Source organism: Danio rerio, chromosome 8, assembly GCF_052040795.2.
Source record: "Danio rerio strain M-AB ecotype USA chromosome 8, GRCz13ab, whole genome shotgun sequence".
Lineage (NCBI taxonomy): Eukaryota > Metazoa > Chordata > Actinopteri > Cypriniformes > Danionidae > Danio > Danio rerio.
The window spans coordinates 33,334,844-33,357,389 of NC_141028.1; the positions used below are offsets into that span (position 1 = coordinate 33,334,844).

Genomic DNA, 22,546 nt, shown 5'->3' on the forward strand with positions numbered 1-22,546 from the left:
GATCTTGACATGATTTATTAACAAAGTATCCACATTCCATGTTGAGTTTGACTCGATAATTAGACTACGACTCCAATTCTCTGACAAGAACAGTAATTACAGCCATTTACTCCTTTCACAAGCAGTCACTTAATCACCCAACAGCTGTACAAGCAAAAATCACAGCTAGAAACTTCCAGATGATCTGGAATTAGCCAGTGATGCCTTGAAGGGTTTTGCATATATTGATTTTCTTTCTCCTCATGCTGAGTCATTATGTTTAAGCCTGTTAATCTGATTAAGTACATTATATTATCACATTCCCACCTATTAAGATTTCTGACATGCTTTGTTATAAGGAAAATTTTACATTTATAGGTTTATTAGGAAAATCATAGAAATGCTTACTTTAAAAAATCTCTGATTATGTGTTTTTCTATGCTCTAATACAGTGCATTAGCTGTAACATTAGTAAAAGGCGAGCTGTTTCTTTAAGAGGAGATCTTGCTGGGAGCAAACATCACAAGGGCATTTGTTAATGACTACCTTGTGTAAAGGCAAGGTGCATGATGGTAGAAAAAAAGAACAGAGCTGACAAGTTTCCTCCTTTTCTCAACTGAAGGTTTTCTGCGATATTTCTAAAATGAGATTATATTAAACACCAACATGATATTATAAAATTGCCCATAGCCTAATTGACTAGCCATGCTAAATGAGAGCAGCATGCTGAATATGCAACATGTTTTATTTAAATGCGATACATTTTTCCATCCACAGCTGCAAGAGCTTTATGAAGAGAATGAACAGTGAAAGTGCATTAGAGTGGGAACACCGAAAGCCGAATGTGTTCCAGTAAAGGTTAGGCTCTGCGCTGAGATCACAGGACTCACCGGGGACGCGGTTCTGCAGCATTTCATTAGCATGTATTTTTACTCTGCTACTGGAAAACAGCCAGTAAAGAATACAATTTATATTATGTTCACTATCTATCTATCTATCTATCTATCTATCTATCTATCTATCTATCTATCTATCTATCTATCTATCTATCTATCTATCTATCTATCTATCTGTTTGTCTGTCTGTCTGTCTGTCTGTCTGTCTGTCTGTCTATCTATCTATCTATCTATCTATCTATCCATATCTATCTATCTAGCTGTCTGTCTCTGTCTGTCCGTCCGTCCATATCTATCTATCTATCTATCTATCTATCTATCTATCTATCTATCTATCTATCTATCTATCTATCTATCTATCTATCTATCTATCTATCTATCTATCCATCCATATCTATCTTTCTAGCTGTCTGTCTCTGTCTGTCTGTCCGTCCGTCCGTCCGTCCGTCCATCCGTCCATCCATCCATATCTATCTATCTAGCTGTCTGTCTGTCTGTCTGTCTGTCTGTCTGTCTGTGTGTCTGTCCGTCCGTCCGTCCGTCCATAATCTATCTATCTATCTATCTATCTATCTATCTATCTATCTATCTATCTATCTATCTATCTATCTATCTTTCTATCTATCTATCTATCTATCTATCTATCTATCTATCTATCTATCTATCTATATATCTATATATCTATCTATCTATCTGTCTATCTGTCTATCTATCTATCTATCTATCTATCTATCTATCTATCTATCTATCTGTCCAACCATCTATCTATACATCCATCCTTCCATCTATCCAACTAACCAACCATCCATCTGTCCGTCCGTCCTTCCGTCTGTCTGTCTGTCTTTCTGTCTGTCTGTGTGTGTTTGTAACAGCCAATAAAAGAAACAAAAATGTGCAAAATGTTACTCAAATCAATCTATCTATTCATCTATCTTTTTATCTCTCTCTCTCTCTCTCTCTCTGTCTGTGTATATTTCTGTCTGTCTGTCTGTCTGTCTTTTTTCTTTGCCCTCATCTCTTTGATTGTCAGGACATTTGGTTCATCATTGAGCCATTGAGGAAAGCATAAAGACTTACTGAATCCTGAATCGTAGAATATGCAGCAGTGGTCGATGAAAGCCACCTCTGTCCATGGTTGACGGTTGGTGATGTGTGGTGAAATATCTTGCCAGGGTGATTTGGCACATGGACAGAGAGCAAGATTGTGTTTCCAACTCCTTCTTCCTCTCAGCCATAAAATCAATGATGGGTGAAAATCCCTCCCTATTTTGTTCAGAGTTTGGTCATAGCTCTTACTTGAGTAATAGCAACTGAACTGCAGATGGTGAAGAAAATAAAAGACTGTTTATTAAGGTGCAAAAAAAAAACATTTAAGCTTTTCCTCTAAAACATTCTAATAATCGTAATCTAGGTCAGTTTTCCAACCCTGTTTCTGCACATCAACAGTACACATTTTAGATAGAGTTAGGGTTAGATAAAAGACACCATACACTACCTGACAAAAGTCTTGTCATCGATCCCAGTTGTCAGAGCAACAAATAATATTTTGACTTCTAGTTGATCATTTGGAAAAGTGGCAAAAGGTAGATTTTTCCAATGAATCATCTGCTGAACTGAATCCCAATCATCAAAAATACTGCAGAAGGACTATTGGAACTCGCATGGATGCAAGATTCTCAAAGATGTCAGTCAAGTTTGGTGAAGTAAAAATCATGGTTTGGGGTTACATTCAGTATAGGAGTGGGCGAGAGATCTGCAGAGTGGATAGCAACATCAACAACCAGGGGTATCAAGACATTTGTGCTACCCATTACTATACAAAGGAGAGGGCAATTTCTTCAGCAGGATAGCACTCCTTCTCATTTTTGACTCTCCACATCAAAGTTTCTGAAAGCAAAGAAGGTCAAAGTGCTTCAGGAATGTCAGCCCAGTCACCAGGTATGAACGTTATTCAGCATGTAAGGGGAAAGATGGAGGAGTAATTGAAGATGAATCAAAAGAATCTTGATGAACTCTGGGAGTCCTGCCAGTGGCGTAGCGCAAAATGCGGAGGCCCCCCCTGCAGGGATCACCGACGGGGCCCCCAGTTGAAGGCGGGGGGGGGGGGGGGGGGGGGGGATATACACATAGATATACACATATACACATATGTCTATGATCGGGAGTTTTCCTGGATGTTAGTATGCATTTTTTTTAATGATTAACATTTTTATTTGACATCACTTTTCTACATTGATGGATCACTTATCGCACGGGCATTCCTGACAAAAAGCTTGTGTTTGTGTGTATGTAAATGTACTATTCACTCTCCCTGTTAAATTTGATCTAATCATGTGCTGAAATACAGCTCCTCTCCTGCTTTCACTTCTCATACTGACGGAGGGAGCGATTCGTTTGTGAATGAATCTCCGTTATGAACGACTCGTTCACTAGCCGACAATAATACAAGTTTCTGGCACCACAACATCTCTCTGTCATATTTCTTTTGCATTGTTTGCTGATTTATTCAACAAACCTAGCATAAACCGAGTGTTTAGTGCGAGTTGGTGCTACTTTGCCTTATGGTGAATGCAGTAAGTGACTACCAATGTGGCGGCGCTATAGACGCATGCTCAGGGTCCCTATGCGATATCTAGTGTATATATCTATGTCACAAATTGAGGAGCGGGGAAAGGAGGCGGAGTGGCGTGACAACGCGGGGAATCCTTCAAACTGAGGAGCGATCGATCACAAACCGAAAGTGGCGAGAGCGTCAAAGTAGCCAGAAGTCATTCATTTTTTAACGAAAACCGGCGGCGAGAAACAGCGGCGCGTCTTCATTGGCTATGACGCGGTTCGGCGGCAAGCAATCAGAATGAAGTAGTCCACCGCCTGAGCGGAGTTCAGAGAACACAAACCTGTAAACTTTGGTTCCGACCACAGTTGTTCCCAAGAGTTTGATTATTGCGGTTCCTGGATTTTCAATTATTAAAAATCGCGACGACGTGGGGCCCCCTAATCACGCGGGGCCCCCCCGCGGTGCGTGCCCTGCGGGCCCGTCCGCTACGCCACTGAGTCCTGCAAGACCGGAGGTCCTTCTTTGCCATTTCAGATTACTATATTATTCAGTTATTTGAGTCATTTCAGAGATGTATGGCTGCAGTCCTCCAAGCTCATGGGAGTCAGACACAATATTCATTCTTTTTCCACTGCACCATGACTTTATATTGTATACTGTACATTATTTCTGTTAAGTGACAAGACTTTTGTCTTTAGGACCTTACTGTCCTAATTAAATAATTAAAAATCAAGGCATGATCATATTTTATTTTGGTAAAATAAATGTAATGGGCCTTTGCCATTCATATTAGCCACTTCTGATACCAAATGATAAACTAGAAATTATAATTTGTTATTCCTAAAAATTGGATATTCAACAAGACTGGTTGGGAAACACTGTTTTAGACAATATACCATCAAGCACAAATCTCCTACCTCTCGGTGAAGAATTCCTGTAGTATCCATGGTTACCTCAACTACGCAAAAGCCAAAAACTGCAATGTGGATAGTGTGTTTTTTCTTTTTCGAGGGCTGTGAAATGGTATGCTGAGGGCAGTTCTCCATGGAAACCAAGTAAACCGGCAATATGGACTTAAGATGAATGGAGGGTGGTGATAGCTTGACAGTACAGAGAGTTCTGTGTTCATTTAAATCCAGAGAAATGCTGTCAGACCCTCCGCCTGTTAGAGAAAAATCTCCATTTATTTCCTCCACTCACACTTTCACCCACACTTTACATCATAGAGGGCCAATAAGGCTGCCTGGCAGTGACTGGAATTATTATCCTATAACAATGTTGCAAGTAATAGAGAGTCCTATTAGAATGAAACCACCCACTGACCAAATTATGCCAGAGTGATTTAGTTGAATTGAGAAATCATAAATTCCTTGATCTTTTGATGTAGTATAAGAAGTATTTGTGCTTTAAAAATTAAGAACTCTATAACTGCTTATTTTAAAGCCAAGATTATTACAATTTTCTTAGTCCCTTTGGTACATTTCTCTGATCAGAATTGAAATTTGCATAAAAGTAAATGCATTTCTCAAAAAAAAGTGCACAAATAGCAAAACACAATGGATTACTAGCAAACTCTAGCTCAAAATCCTTAGTTCGTCTCTCAAAAATAATTATCTGTGTCAGTAAACATGTCAGTGCCATAAGAATGAAATTCCTCATGTCATTGTGTATGGATAAGACAGTCAAATTGCTTGGTCATGTTATCTATATAAGAGAGCACTCTGAAGGGATGTTCTGATGTAAACCATAGCTACAGTTTTTATTACAATTATATTAAATTGTAGGTTGCAACTTAATGTATGTGGGAATTTGATTGGAAGAGAATGGACAAGATTCGCATTTATATTTTTACTGTTTGCACTGTAATTTGTTGACAGATCATGTCACTGTTTTTACAGAAAGAAAAAGAGCACTGCATAGCACAAACAAAAAAAAAAACTGAAATGTAGACATAGGACAATATTGTTAGGAAAAACATGCAGTTGGAATTACAGTGCAGTTTTCTTACACCTTTTGATCATACCTGCCAACAGTCCCGGGAGTCTTTCGTATATCAGACTCATCTCCCGCTACCCTCCCGTTTTGTTATTTCTCCTGGAAAATTTCCTTAATTTAATTGGCCATTGTCGTTTGCGTAGACGCCGAAAGTCGCTCACTCTCCATTGCGAGTCGCTCATAGTGTGAATGAGGCTATAGACGGAGGTTGCCGGAAGTCACTCTATTAAAATGAATGGTTCAAGTTTCTTATTGTAAACAAACAAAAAAAAAAAACAGATACTGCTCTCCGTGAATGTGCTCTCTTGTTTCAGTTGGCTTTTGTCCGTTTGGTGTGTTTATGGGCAGCTTTATGGTCCAGACGCAACCAGACAGGAGCCTATGTAAGGCAAGCAATTAAGCAATTAATAATGTAGGAAACAGCAGACAATTGAGCACAATCATTTCCAATGATGTACAAATGCAACTGTAACTTGTTAAAAGAAATTCTGATTAAGTGTTCAAAGAAACTTTTTTTTATGTGCGCATGTGACACAATCGATGTGAAGATTAAAGTTAGTTTTGCTAATTTCAATTCTAATCTGAGTAATGTACCAAAGTGATTGAGAGTAAGTGCAAAATGTTGTGGATTGAACCACTTTATTATATATGTATTATGTAGTGTGGCTAAACTCCACCCCTACAACAATGGCTGCTTCTACATCACTGCCTGTTTAGCTCCGCCTAAAGTTTTGTGGAGATAAATACTAAGAGAGGCAAATGTAGGTTTACAGACACCAAACAATAAAGCAGTGTCTTATTGATCTGAGTACAACAAGACACTGCAATTACAAGTTGTGGAAAAGCAAAAAACTTTTATTACCCTTCCAGCAAGCATTTTTTTGTTTTTAAAAGATGCCTAATAGATGTCTACTATACATCTAAACAGTCAAAGTAGGCTAAATTTGGGCTGTCAGTGAAAATCTAATAGACATGTAAGAATAGGTCAAAACTAGTCGTCAAATAAACAGAAATGAATGACTACACATATAAAGTTTAATCTGTCTATTTAATGGCTAGTCTAGTTTTGAGCTAGACGTCTATTATGTTTTCACTGACAACTCAAATCTATCCGACTACGATTATGTTTAGACATATAGTAGATGTTTAGCATTGTTTTAGCCAAGCTGTCTACGTTTAGATGTCTATTTGATGTCTATTAAACATAAAATTGTTTGCTGGGTTGCAAAAAAGAAGAAATTAACCTTAATTTTTAGAAGTTCTAGACTGCACCAGTAAGAGCTCGCTCATTTACACCAGTAAGAACTTGGTCATTTGTTAGCATTTTTACCACAAATGAGTTTGCACACTAGAGTGAAACTAAGATGATATTGTGCTGACTAAGTTAAATCAGTAATGTTACACCACACAACACATTTGATGTACTCCTTACATGCTATTTATGTGATTTTAAACTAAACCATGTAGGTCTACATTTTTGAAGGATGCAGCTAGTCAAATGTACATCCTAAAGTTGGTGGGCTAAAGCTGTTCTTTCCTACTTTGAGGCCTAATTTTATAGGTAAATAATCATATGAATGAAATGAGTTAAGTTTTTTTTTTTTTTTTTTGTTATTGTCAATGTGTGTTGTTTAATGTCTTTTATTTTGTCTAGTACTGTTTGTATGGGAAGTTGCCTACACTTGCCCACTGCAGCCTTACTTCTCTATAGGCTGGAACACATCAAGCTGACGGCTGTCTGTTGGACTTTGTTGGTTTGTCGGTCAGTGTTAGTCCAGCTAGTTGGTTTGTTGTTTTCCACACGTTGCCTCTCATCAAGTTATGTGAGAGCTTGTTGGCTTGATTCAGCATGTAGAATCGATGTGGGTCGTCAGCTGAAGAGTAATCTGACTGGTTATTCAGCAACGAATCAGAGTGCAAGTGTGACTTAGTGAAGAGATGTCAAGAAGGAACACAAAGAGGCTGCTACCTTTCTCAAATATTTGCAAGCTATATGATTTATTACATTATCAGACATTTGCTGGAGCAAATCCTTGTGCGGTGAGTGACAAGTACTAGGATAATGGTACCGAACTTTACTTTATTTACCCTTTGCAAGCATGCGTCAAAGGTTCAGGTCTGCCACGAACAACAAAAAACACTGCCCTCTGCAAATACACTCTCTCGTTTTAGTCTTTTGTCCATTTGGTGTGTTTGTGGGCAGCTTTTTGGTCCAGACGCAACCAGGCAGGAGACAACATGAGAACACAGTTGGGTTTGGTCTGCTCTAGTTGTTTGGTGTAGGCCTATGGGTGTAAATCAGCCTCAGGGTATTAAATAAAGTGACCAACCAGCCAACAAATTATGATTGTTTTCAAATCTACAATTCATTGCTAGCTTAGGTGTCAACGCTGAACTTGTCTGTTATTGTTTCACAGTGTGAGAACAAATTATTTTTACACAACAACAATCTGCAGAAACAGAAAAAAAATATCATAGGCCTACAGACAACAGTCTGATTTCATGTGAAAACATAAATATTTAATGCAATTAATGGTTTTACAGTTTTAATAATGTAAACAATAAGATTAATGCTAAAATCAGTAGGTCATGACAATCCTTCTCTAAGTTAAGTTCATCATCTTTCAAATATTTTTTTTTAAATAGTACAAGACTTGTGAATGACTTGATTTGTAGATTTATTCAACTTTAAATCTTATTCAATTTAAGGCAGCAGCTATTTTTTGTTAACTATAGGTGAGTTTTAAGATGCAACTATGTGTTTGAGTAGTCAACATGAAAACAATGTATAGTTTTAACAAAGGCTCATTCTGAAAATTGTAGCCCTATACGTTTCTGGAGATCGCAAATTATGTAGAGAGAATTATGTATTGCTGCATTTTGTCTCTCAAATGAACGCTACGTCATTTTTTTTTTTTTTTGCTTATTCTTATTGCTTTGTTTGCTGAACTTTATTTTTCTTCTCTCTTTTTGTTTCTTTTTTCTTTTTCTTCTACTCCTCCCCTTCCTTTTTCTGTTTGATTTTATTTATTTTTTATTTTTTTTATTTTTATTATTTTATAAATTTTTGTTTATTTTTATTAGTTTATTTTCTCTTTTTTATTCTCTTTCCCCTTCTACTTACTACTTACTACTATTATTATTATTTATTATTATTATTATTATTTATTATTATTATTACTTGTCCTCTCCCTGATTTCCCATCCTCCCCTCTCCTCGACACCTTTATCATAAATGGTATTACTTTTATTTTTTGTAATCATTATTATTATTACTGTTCTGACTTGTCCGGTTATCTTTCCATTATCATTATTACAAGTATTTATACCATTATCATTAGTAAGGTTGCAGTTGTTGTAGTTGTAACGGTAGTAGTTGTAGTAGTTGTAGTAGTTGTGTTAGTAGTAGTAGTTGAAGTAGTAGACATTGTAATAGTATCAATTGTTATTGAGTAATTGTTACGGAGATTATTGAAGTAGTAGTTCATGTAGTAGTAGATGTCATTTGTATAGTAGTAGCAGAAGTAATAATGGTGTGGTTGTTACAGTAGTAGTAGTCGTTGTTGGTGTAGCAATATCAGTAGTAGATGTTGTTGATGTAGATGTAGTAGAAGTGATTGTGGTGGTGGTAGTAGTAGTAGTAGTAGTAGCAGTAGACGTTGTTGTATTAGTTGTAGCAAACGCTATAGTAGTATCAGTAGTGGTAGTAGTATCAGTATTAGTAGACATTGTAGTAGTAGTAGTCGTGGTTGTGGCTGTAGTAGAAGCAGTAGTAGTTGTAATATAAGTAACTTTCTGTAGTAGTAGTTGGTGTAGCACTTGGGATTTATTATTATTGTTGTCATTTATAACTGTTGTCCTTTCTTTCTTTTTTTACTCTCATTTTTACTATCATACATTAATAAGCATTGCTGTTACTCCCTACCTCTGACTGGTTTCTTTCTATATGTCTTATCTATATCTGTGACACTTGCTTCATTTATTGACTGTTATTGTCCCTTATGTATGTACTCTGAACTGTCCACCAAGTTACCTTTACATGCATACACACACTCACACGCACACACTCAAGCACATACCAGTACATGACTATATTGTTGTTGTTTTTGTTTTGTTTTTGTTTCGTTGCTTTGTATTTGTTATTTGTTGATGTTTTCTTGTATTTGTATGGTTTTTGCATATTCTAATAAAAAAAAAAATAATAAAAAATGAACGCTACGTCACGGTATGATGACATTCCTTTTCTCGCTTACCAGCTGACTGCTTACCTATATGTGGACGGCTTTCCCACTGTGGTGAAGAACGGTTCTAGAAACCGGGTAAGACAAAACAGAAGCCAAAAAATAAAATAACAAGTAAATAACAGGGTGAGAATGTGGTAAAATCTGTAAAATGTGGTAAAAATCGGGTGAGGGCTTTTCATTTTCTGAATTACTTTTCAAAAAACTGTGATTGGGTTTAGGGAAGGGGTGGGTCAATAGGTGTTTTTAAAAACACTATTGGCTGGGTTTAGGGAAGGGGTGGGTCGATAGGTTCTTTTAAAAGCAATATTGGTTTGGGGAATAATATAATTACAACAACTACAACAATGTACTGCAGTTTGCTTAAACTATGGAGATGTACAAGCTTTTGGGCGTACAGCATGTGGTCTTATATAAAACCAGCTGTGGAAAAGACCTAGAGAAGCTTCTGAAATATTATGAATCAGAAGGGATATTGGAGATTGTTTCTTGGCCTATCAATAAGTTTCTGAATCCATCCTCCGGCTGGAATTTTCAGGAACATAAGGGTGATCTCCATTATTATGGTCAGTTAGTAACACTCAACGAGTGCATCTACAGGCACATGTATCAATCCAAATATGTTCTACTGAATGACATTGATGAGATCATCATGCCGTACAAACACACTAATTTACAGGCCCTTATGGAGTACCTCCAGTCTACTCACCCTGGTGCAAGTGTATTCCATGTTAAAAGCCATTTATTCCCCACAACACAGTTTGAGGAGAGCGGGAAGTTCAAGCGAAAAGAATGGAATAATATTCCTGGAGTAAACATCATGGAGCATATCTACAGAGCACCAGAACCAAAGAACGTTTACAATCCCGCAAAGATGATCATAAATCCAAGAAAGGTGGAGCAGACCTCAGTACATTCCTCTTTGAAACATTCTGGATATTATTGCTTTGTAGCTTTTGATGTGTCTAGGATGATACATGTGAGAGAACCCTTTCAGAATGGTGCAAATCTTACAAAAGAGCAATTGTTGGTAGATAAAAGAGTCTGGGACTTTAAGCATGAACTGATACCCAATGTTGACCGGACTTTGAAACTTTCAGGTTTTTTAACATGATTTTACAAGAAGTATGCAAAATTGATCAATTGTAAATCAGAGTTTTATAACTATGAAGAGAACCAAAGTAAAGTTAAACTGATTAGTCCCGTATTGCCAACACAATCTCACGGCAATTCGTAACTTTTTCATTTAGTGGCTAATTCGTATGAATTCGTACGATCTAATTCGTACAATTTAGTACGATTTGCTTATCCCCCAATGACGGTTGGGGTTAGGGGTGGGGTCAGGTGCCACGCCTCCTTTTTAAACTCGTACCATTTCGTACGACTGAACTCGTACGAATTCGTACGAATTAGCCATTAAACTGGCAAAACGTAAAATACTTACGTTTTCTCGTGAGATCAGGCTGGTATTGCTGATATGCTGTCTGTCCCATTAAATTTTCTGTCATTGTTTGTACCTAGTATAGTTATGCTAACTCTACCCTTTTCCTTCTGGAGTTGTTCACAATCAATTGTTCACAATCTACAGAGTTACTTACAGTATGTACTACAGAGTTGTGCATACGTACTATACATGTACATACATACAACCATTGTTTATTTTCTTGTTTTCAAAAGGAGACATTTATATTTTTACTTGTCAACAATTAATTGTTCATAAAAGCAGTTTATTTAAATGTGTACTATTAGTAAACATCTTTACAACAAACAAAAATAAAAAACAAAACAAAAGTATTGATCTTATTTCGCCTTGGCATGTGTAAGAAAGCAATATTTTTCCCCTTTGCTTATTGGGAAATAAGGAATAATATTTGTTTGCTCTACAAAAGCATACATAAACGGCTAATTTGCAGATGTTTTTACAGTGTAATTTAAAATAGATGTGATATATTTCAACCTTAAAATAGAACGTGGATGCAAATCTATATCTATTATTAAAAAAACATTAATGAGGACATCACTCTAATAGTGTTTATTTGTACAGCTTTACAAGTTTTATACAGCTTCTCAAATATAGCTATGATGAGAAGGAGGGGGTATTGGTCGGTTGATCAGTCAGTCAAATAGTCAGTTGACAGCAGCCTCTGGTGGATTTACGTGAGAACAGCAGGCGCAAATGGCACTCGCAAGAAATTTGTGATCTGAAAAAGCATACAGAGCACCCTCTGGTAAATTTGCGAAAACAAAAATTACAAAAAACGTACCTTTTGAGACGTATTTTGCTCTTTGCAGAAATTTTTATAAGGGTACGTAATCAGAATGAGCCTGAGTTGCATACTTCATATGTTTATTTGCTATTCACATCTTAAAATGCACATAAATCTGTCCATGAAAGGATTGAGTTGGGTCATTCTGTTTTTTTATAACCTGATTTTTTAATATGTTGTTTTTGTTAAGTTTAAACAGCTTGTCTTTATACTGTAAATGATTTACATATAACATCTCACTTTTTTATTTCTTTAGAAAACATCCTTTTTAATATCTCACGAGGTCAACGTTTCTGTGCCAAGACAGACGATAACAGATACATAAAGACCACAACAACAAAAACTTATTTTGCTTTTGCAATGGCATCAATCACTACAAGTGACACAGTGAGTGCTATGACCACCTTGTATACACTGTGAGCTAATAATCAAGCTAAGAGGGCTGTTCCTAAGATATATGGAGATTTATGACTGCTGCTATCAAGGTGTACATTTTGTCCAGTTCCTGTTACCACAGGTAATGTTTCCTTCTTAACAGTCTAGATAGAATCATACATGTGGATATTTCCTGTTAAGCAATGGTGTCGTTGTGACAAAAGGTACTGTATCTCTTTTTCATCTTATTTGACCGTTTTTATGTAGCATTCTTCTTACAAGTTAAGAGTTTCTAAATATTTGCTAAAGCGCCAGAAGCTCATATGAACAGATATGAATTTTTAGGGACTTGTAACTGTTCAGTTGTGATCATTCTAACAGTCTAACCTTGATCACATTTCAATGATGTGTTTGTTAGATTTTGTGATGGTATACTAAAAAATAATTTACCAAAAAGTTTAACCCATTTTCATAATGGTGAAAAAAACCTTGCCTAATCCTAATCACACTTATTATTATGTATTCTTAATCTGGGTTTAATATATATATAGACTAGCTGTCTAATTTGGCCACAATTTGGCCATTTAGAACTTACTAGCTAAAACTAAAATGTCAGAAGTCACAGCTTATGAAACTTGTGCACCAAAATATTGTGTTATAATAGTAATAATAGTATTACGTGATCATAAAATTCTTTTTATGTGCCTTTCAAGTAAGTATGACCAACGGTTAATGTTTGTCACGGAAACCTAAAGGTTTCAAGAAGACATTTGGACATTTCTTTTTTTTTTTTTTTGTACAAAAGGTTCTGACAATGTGTTTTGGCTGTATAAGTATTAACTGTAAGCACAATGAAGCAGCCCATGTCAGACATCTCAAAGAAAAGAGATGACTGTTCATTTTTGAGATCAATACAGCAGTCTAATCACCATTCAGGCTAAAGTTCACTTCAAGATCAAACATCTTGAGTCAATGAGTTTGAATCACTCATTCACTCACTCTCATCCACTATCATTTGCTTAGTTCCTGATTTAACCACATTGGAATTAATTGACAATTAATCTGACATACACTAGCAGTCAAAACTTTGGGGTCAGTAGGATTTTTAAATGTTTTAAAATAAGCTTCTCCTGCTCACCAAGGTTGCATTTATTATCAAAAATACAGAAAAAATGGTAAAATAGCGAAATGTTATTGTACTATAAAATAACAGTTTAGTTTATAATTTAATTGAATAATTTATTCCAGTGATTTTAAAGATGAATTTTCAGCTTCATTACTCCAGTCTTAAGAGTCACATGATCCTTCAGAAATCACTTCAATATTAATTAATATTATTATCAATTATATGGAGATTTATGACTGATTTATGACTGCTGCTATCGTGTTGTCCAGTTCCTGTTAGACTGTTACCACAGGTATTGTTTCCTTCTTTACATTCTAGATATGATCCTTCAGAAATCACTCTAATATTACTTAATATTATTATTCATTCATCATTTTCTTTTTGGCTTACTTCCTTTATTATCTGAGTTTGTCACAGCGGATTGAACTGCCAACTTATACAGCATAAATTTTACGCAGCAGATGTAATAAATATTTAACAACATACATTTTTTTTAACATTTAATAAATGCTGTCTTGATGAACAGAATAATTTTCTTTAAAAAAAAATAAAAGCATAAAAAACTGACCGCAAACTTTTGACTGGTAGTGTATGTTTTATGTGGTTTAGCCACATCCCAGCTGAAACAATAGCCATACACTCTCTCATTTACACATACACTCATATACTACAGCCAATTTTGTTAACCAAATTAACCTATACCACATGTTTGTAAGGGAGATATTTAATCAAAACAATGATGTATTGGGAATTTATATTGCTTTAAAAAACATTTTGGTTTTAAAAATCTTCCATTTCACTTAATGAGTTTTTAGTTGAATTCTCTCCATAGAGTTTGAATGCAAGCATAAATACCATCAATTGAGGTTCAAAAATAGCTTATACTCATAAAATGCAGCTGTTTTTTTTTTTTTTTTTGCAGCGATGCAAGCCATAGATGAAGTATATTGGGTTTTCACAAACAACAATACTCAACAAAAATACTACTTATTTTCGTGTAATACCCCAGTTCACAGGGTATGAATAAAATGTTCATGAGTTAAAGTGAAACTGCCGAACTGCGGGTAAAGTCACCCAAAACAACAGGATACTCTTACATGAAAGCACTTCACGTAAACACCTTAATTATATTATTGTCTATTAAGGCAAATAACTAGATTACAGATGTCCATATAAGAGTAGTCAGTAGTGTCTTCGAAGCAAGTGAAACATCCAGAAGGGCATCTTGCTGATTTGATTCAGAAGGGCATTTTTTTGTCAGACGGCTCATCTGTCAGGTATCCATCTGCACTAAACTATCAAAGTGAAAGTGATCATAGCTTGCGTGGAATAGACCCAGCTCCCAACCCAACTTTGAGAATAGATTAATGGCGATATTTTTTAAAATTGCGCGATAAGAGTTTTGCGTTAACGCAGCATGTGCTTTTGAAAACACTATTGGTTGGGTTTAGGGAAGAAGGAGGGAGGGTCAGTCGATCAGGCAGTTTTACAAGATGTATAGGCTATATGAACATTCATATGATGCAGATCACAGATTTTCTGACATTCATCTTTGCTTCAATCTACAGGAACAAAAGGGGAAGATGGATAAAAGCACACTGAAAATGAGTGTTGCTCTATCAAGCACCATTGTTATTTTTTTCACACTGCTTTTGGCATACACTGGCATTAAACCTCTTCACCCATACATGCCTCCTTTATATAAAGTTGCCAAAAAAAGTCTATCATCAATTACACCCATCGAAGATTCAGAGCATTTCATGGTGTCTGCGTTTATTGACCACAGACTGGGTGGGGCCATTCGAGTCATCAGCATAATCAAGAGAAACAGTCTTCAGCCACTTTACTGTGTTTACTGTAGCACTGAACATGACTGCAAAACTGTTGCGACTGAAGTCCAAGTACACACAGATCATTTTGGCTTCCCGTTTCACGTCGCAGATGTGATTTGTAAAGGCAACAATATGCAATATGCAAGTCGTGTCACCATCACAACTCAAGAAAACACATCCAACCTCAAGCTGAAGTATCTGCCGATTAATAATAAGGAGGTCAAAAACACTTTCAAGTTTAACTTCACTGTTTGCTTCTCCAGCCTTTTTGGAAACTACAACAATGTACTGCAGTTTGCTCAAACTATGGAGATGTACAAGCTTTTGGGCGTACAGCATGTGGTCTTATACACTGTAAACCCTAATGCTGTAACTAATTAATTGAGTTGAGTTCTATTAACTTAAATCATTAAAATTCGTTTATCTTAATTAACCTTGATGAGTATTTAGAACTTTTTCTTATTTTTGAGTTTGAAAAAATTTAATCTTTTAAGTAAGGTGAACAATTCTGCTGGGTTTAATCTATACAAAATGTCTCTTTAAAGTTTCATTAACTCAAATTCTGTCAGCCTAGTGATTTTGCGTCTGACGTCATCCAGGTTCACGTACGTGCTCATGCTTCATTCGTTTTTTTCAAGATGGCGGATCGGCCTCGCTTCACACTACAGTAAGTAAAATTTTTACAAATCCAAGAAATATTAAATGTATGTTTTAATTAATATAATCACAGTAACAGTTCAATGTAATGTAGAGTTAATCAGGGTGCGTTTACATGTCGTACATTACAGAAAACATGTTTAGCCTCACTTGTTGCTAACTAACGTTAACATTACTGTTTAAAAAGTTAGAATCAGTGCAATGTTAGCGTTAGTTGTAATGTGTTAACTCTGAATTTTAACAGAGTGTGATAAAGACAAAAAATATTTAAAATCGGCAGATTACATTTTTCAAAAAAATTTCAATCTTGGCGCGAGTATGCCTTTTCTCAGCCTGTGCTGAAGTTGTCATGGAGACGTGCGCTCTCACAACCGCATGTCATGGCGCTGCGCTGAACTCCATCCAGTGTGTGAATGTGGTATTATCTTCGCGATCTGTAGGCACTTCGGAAACGAAAGGCGCAAGAAACGTAACGTTAATCATAACTCAAATGATCTCCGCCTAAACACTTAACGGTATTTTCTGATGACGCGCAAAAACGTAGTCTCAAAACTTAACTCTGTCACACGCAGCTTGTTGCTTGCTGATCCATGTATGAGGATAGCCTGACGGAGAACATTTAAGCTGCGCTCCTCCCCTGAGCAGGTACAGAGCAGAGCTTCATTTTACACTACCACATTGAGGTAAAGTTGGTTTTATATTCATACATTCATTTAGTAACAACTTGTGACTCGCTCCATAAATTGTTTACCATGGTACTTTGTCTATTCGTTCTGAAATCACATGCAAGTATGACATGAAAACAACATTACACTAAATGCACTATTTTTTTTGACTGAACAATGTTGTACTTTGAAAGTCATTGGCTGCTAATATGATTTCACCATTAAGAATATGCAAAAATTACCTTTCTGAAATTACATTATTAAGGAGAAAGTCTGAATGTGTAAATATAAAACTAACTTTACCTCAATCACCAGCACTGATCAACACTTAATATTTCCTCGCGTTTAAGACGACATCTCTGCATATCAATGATTACCTGATTAATGCGATCAGTTAAATGAGTTTAAATGTCATTTAGGTCAAATGTATTTTAAAGGTATGATAAAAGTTTTTTTTTTTCAATCTATTTTTTAAAATGTCTACTCTGGAGAGAATATAAACAGCCTAAAAAACAAAGTATGCATATCTATAACACATTAATACAAAATTATGTTATTAAATAAAATAGTAACAAAACAAAATATTCAAGAAGTGGTAAACAAGACAGTTTTCTGATGTGCAAATTTTGTAGCTTAAAATATATTTATATCTTAAAAATATAAATATTTTAGTCTATATATTTTTACATCATTAGACAGTAAGGTAAGTTTTGTTATTTCTAGCTTTTAAAATCAGGCCTTAAATTTCTTTGTCGTCCTATTCAGTTTTAGAAATTTCAATACTGTTTAAATTAAATCTGTGTTCATCGAATTAAAGCAACTAACATGATAATCAGCTCTATTGCTAACCGTTTTGGAGGTTAACGTTAGACATCAGGCAATTGTACTACTTCCACTCTCAGCTAAATGACACTGTGACTTTGTGTACATACAGAATTGAAGGTCAGGTGTTGCTGACTACAGATAGGTTCTTAAATGGAGGCATGTGAAAGGTGGGTAAAATATTTATTTTGTACTACTATGCCTGGCATATCCAGATAAAATAAATATTACAGTGTATTTATCAATGATACTTTTGCAGCAAGGAAAGTGAAACTTCAGCTAGACCTTGAGTTCAATTTACAACATGAAGATCCTGCTTTCAACATCTGATCAACACCTGATTTTCATCTGAGGTAAAAAATAGATAAGTAAATGAAACATAATAATAATATTAATACATTTTTTCTAGAATTGTATATTTTGTGGTGTGGGTTTGTTTTATGAAATTCTCTCTTGTTTCTTTTTGCTGTTTGCAGAGTACCAACATGTTACAAATGAGAATTTTCCCCACAAATTCTTTGCAAAACTGGACCACCACCTATTTCATTTGATGACAATTTTAAGGCAAACAGCATCCAAAACTGGCAAGACAGCAGATACCCTGGCTAATCTTTTAAAGGTTTATGATGAGCAGGTATGTTTGGGGTCACGTGTTAAAGTATACATTAAAATATAATTTGAATTATTATTATTTTTTTAATTTTTAAAAAATTGATTCTTGATTTCCAGGAACTGAATGATGTCAGTTCATGACGGACTACTGTTATCAGAGGTCTTTTGGTCTTGCTGCGTGAGCGTGACTTAAGATTCTTTAGGAACACCATGGTAAGACTTCATTCATTCTTTTCACAATTAGGCATGTTTAATGAAAAGATGAAAGTTTTGAAAACTTTTACTTAAAAACATATTTGTAATCAAGAATAGTTGATGAATCATATAATATTGGCTCAGTCATTTTGATACTGTCCTTACATTAATATCCTTGAATTATATTTTTAGATTGATAATCCTGCTGACTGAAGAAGCTTTATTGGCCCTGCATTCACTGAGGGTCTCTGTTGTCCTGAAGAATGAATTGGACACCACCCACAGCACACTTCCAGACCTTTCTTGTCTTGTATGGATTAATGTATGCTCTTCACATAATATATAGTAAAGGACTTTGAACTTGTGCAAAAAGTTTTGCTTGGCATGGATGATGGAAAATAAAAAGTCTCGTAGCATGGAAACCTTAAAGAATGAGTTAATGTAGAGCTTTTTTTTTTTTTTTTTTAACTTTTAACTCTCTGGGGTAGTAACTTCAAAACATTTATTTACCTTTAATTGGTAAATATGCATTTTATTATATATAGGGATAGTTTGTCCAAATGTAAAATTCTGTCATTTACTAACTCTTCACTTGTCCCAAACCTGCTTGAATTTCTTGCTTCTGTTGAACACAAAAGTTAAGTAAAGCTGACAACCTGTAACCACTGACTTTCTAATAGGAAAACAAATACTGTGGAAATCGGTGGTTACAGGTCTCAGCTTTTTTTTTTTTTTGGTCAAAAATAACCTTTTAAGTGTTCAACAGAAGAAAGAAACTCAAACAGGTTTGGAATAAGTAAATGACAGAATCATAGTTCAACCAAGACTGAATATATATATATATATATATTGTAACGAGCGCACACATGCCACGTCGCCCTGGTCGCTAATTCAACCCAGCTGGACCATCATCAACACAGGATCGTTCATAGCTGGACGTCATCAAGTGGAGAGGCATATAAACCAAGCCCACGCAAGGAGAAGATGAGCTTCATTCACCCAATGACTCCATGCGCTAACGCTTGTCTCTCTGTCTCTCCACAGCAGACTCCAGCTCGTGACAATCCCACATCCGACTACTCACTGTCCTTCACTTACTTCCCGGAGCACCAGAGCACCTCACCTTGAAGAAGAGCACCGTTTACACCCCATTCACGTTGTAAATAAAGCACCCTCCGGGGACTTGTCTGTAAACTTATCCAACTGTGTCGCTGTTTTCCCTCTGCCTCGCTACAATATATATATATATATATAATCTGCTCTCCGTTAAACAGAAATTGGGGGAAAAAATAAATGGGGGCGAATAATTCTGACTTCAACGAGATATATATATATACAGTTTCTGTGTAGTTTACACTAAACGAGTCACTTCACAGAATGTGCACTTATTATTTTTTTTAACGAATGCCTTAAGAGTAAGTTTTACACTTATTAATGTATTATTAAATTTTATTAAACTTATAGTTGTTTTTTCTTGAGGCTCTTATGTCTGATATCATATTTGCATTGTGGGTAATTTTTATCAATTTCAGAATAGTGTTCATTTTCAATCTCTTTATGTCTAATAGTTTTTATCGTTTTAAGACATTTGTAATTGCATAGGAGACAAATTTGAAAGTACTGTTGGACATTTTTTCTTTAACAATAAATGTCTAAAATGGTATTGTCTGTGTGTTTTAAATTACAGATTTATTTTGACAGATTTATGGGGTTTAAAGATTAAAATAATGGCTAATTTTATTTGTGAAACTGACGATGGAGAAGTTAATTTTAAATGCTATCAAAATGTATGAGCTGGGTGATTTAAGTATTTAAAGTTGAAAGAAATTAAAGCAATTAAGTTAATTGGTATTAAAATGTATGAGCTGGGTGACTAAGTATTTAAAGTTTGGAAAAATTAAAACAATTAAGTTAATTGCAATTAAAACGTATAAGCTGAGTAACTTGGGTATTTTAAGTTGAGTGAAGTGTCTTGCATGAGTACAACAAACTCAAAACTTAATGTTTCTGGTTACTTAAAATAGATAATTTCATAACTTAAAAAATTTGACGTAACTGATTACCTCAAATTTTTTGAGTTTTGTCAACTTATTCGGGATTACAGTGTATAAAACCAGCTGTGGAAAAGACCTAGAGAAGCTTCTGAAATATTATGAATCAGAAGGGATATTGGAGATTGTTTCTTGGCCTATCAATAAGTTTCTGAATCCATCCTCAGGCTGGAATTTTCAGGAACATAAGGGTGATCTCCATTATTATGGTCAGTTAGTAACACTCAACGAGTGCATCTACAGGCACATGTATCAATCCAAATATGTTCTACTGAATGACATTGATGAGATCATCATGCCGTACAAACACAATAATTTACAGGCCCTTATGGAGTACCTCCAGTCTACTCACCCTGGTGCAAGTGTATTCCATGTTAAAAGCCATTTATTCCCCACAACACAGTTTGAGGAGAGCAGGAAGTTCAAGCGAAAAGAATGGAATAATATTCCTGGAGTAAACATCATGGAGCATATCTACAGAGCACCAGAACCAAAGAACGTTTACAATCCCGCAAAGATGATCATAAATCCAAGAAAGGTGGAGCAGACCTCAGTACATTCCTCTTTGAAATATTCCGGATATTATTGCTTTGTAGCTTTTGATGTGTCTAGGATGATACATGTGAGAGAACCCTTTCAGAATGGTGCAAATCTTACAAAAGAGCAATTGTTGGTAGATAAAAGAGTGTGGGACTTTAAGCATGAACTGATACCCAATGTTGACCGGACTTTGAAACTTTCAGGTTTTTTAACTTGATTTTACAAGAAGTATGCAAAATGGATCAATTGTAAATCAGAGTTTTATAACTACAGTATGAAGAGAACCTGATAATAACTATGAAGTTAAACTGATTAGTCCCGTATTGCTGATATGCTGTCTGTCACTTTAAATTTTCTGTCGTTGTTTGTACCTAGTATAGTTATGTTAACTCTACCTTTTTCCTTTTGGAGTTGTTCACAATCAATTGTTCACAATCTACAGAGTTACTTACAGTATGTACTACAGAGTTGTGCATACGTACTATACATGTACATACATACAACCATTGTTTATTTTCTTGTTTTCAAAAGGAGAAATTTATATTTTTACTTGTCAACAATTAATTGTTCATAAAAGCAGTTTATTTAAATGTGTACTATTAGTAAACATCTTTACAACAAACAAAAATAAAAAACAAAACAAAAGTATTGATCTTATTTCGCCTTGGCATGTGTAAGAAAGCTCTTTTCTGCAATATTTTTAAAACCGTTTCCTTTGCTCATGGGGAAATTAGGAATAATATTTGTTTGCTCTACAAAAGCATAAATAAACGGCTAATTTGCGGATGTTTTTACAATGTGATTTAAAATAGAAGTGATATATTTTAACCTTAAAATAGATTGTGGATGCAAATCTATATCTATTATTAAAAAACATTAATGAGGGCATCACTCTAATAGTGTTTATTTGTACAGCTTTAAAAGTTTTATACAGCTTCTCAAATATAGCTATGATGAGACAAAATCATCTTTTAGTATACAGTTGAAGTCAGAATTATTAGCCCCCTTGTTTATTTTTACAAAATAGTTATAATAACTTATTTTTTAATAACTAATTTATTTTATCTTTGCCATGAGGACAGTAAATATTCTACTAGATATTTTTAAGACACTTCTTTGCAGCTTAAAGTGAAATTTAAAGGCTTAACTAGGTTAATTACATTCACTAGGCAGGTTAGGGTAATTAGGCAAGTTATTGTATAACGATGGTTTGTTTTGCAGTCTACTGAAAAAAATATAGCTTAAAGAGACTAATAATTTTGACCTTAAAATGGGCTTTAAAAAATGAAAAACTGCTTTTATTCTAGCCAAAATACAACAAATAAGTCTTTCTACAGAAGAAAAATATTATCAGACATACTGTGAACATTTCCTTGCTCTGTCAAATTTGGGAAATATTTAAAAAAGAGAAAACAATAATAATTCTGACTTCAACTGTATATGTAATGTATTAAAATAAACTTAATACATTAAAAAATATATAACATTTTAGGATAAACCAGTAATAATAAAATAATAATAATAATAATAATAATAATAATAATAATAATAATAATTTATTTTATAACAATGTCATATAAATTTAATAAATAAAAATATAAATATTTAATATATATCTCTCTCACTCCTCTCTCTCTCTCTCTTCATCCACTGGCAGGTTTAATCTGCTCCAGTAGTCTAGTCTGAATTAATGACAGTCCCATATTGCATGTTACATAAAGGCAGTCACGAGTAGAT

The 22,546-nt window shown here is 34.9% G+C and overlaps 1 long non-coding RNA gene and 1 pseudogene across 7 annotated transcripts; both read left to right on the forward strand.

Annotated features, from left to right (window-relative positions):
• The first annotated feature begins 9,998 nt into the window (after window positions 1-9,998).
• On the forward strand, window positions 9,999-10,846 carry LOC100536206 (uncharacterized; annotated as a pseudogene).
• A 1,582-nt stretch (window positions 10,847-12,428) lies between these two features.
• Window positions 12,429-21,457, forward strand: LOC137487321 (uncharacterized). Of its 7 annotated transcripts, none has more exons than XR_015498082.1 (8): window positions 12,429-12,533; window positions 15,004-15,934; window positions 16,497-16,569; window positions 17,524-17,581; window positions 17,671-17,764; window positions 17,888-18,045; window positions 18,141-18,236; window positions 18,411-18,650. It is a non-coding gene; the product is annotated as an uncharacterized LOC137487321 (long non-coding RNA). The 7 variants fall into 7 exon arrangements; XR_015498086.1 differs by lacking the exon at window positions 12,429-12,533 and adding an exon at window positions 19,263-19,416 and having other exon boundaries at window positions 15,890-15,934; window positions 18,411-18,540; XR_015498085.1 differs by lacking the exon at window positions 12,429-12,533 and adding an exon at window positions 19,263-19,416 and having other exon boundaries at window positions 15,890-15,934; window positions 18,411-18,528.
• Window positions 21,458-22,546: the final 1,089 nt, after the last annotated feature.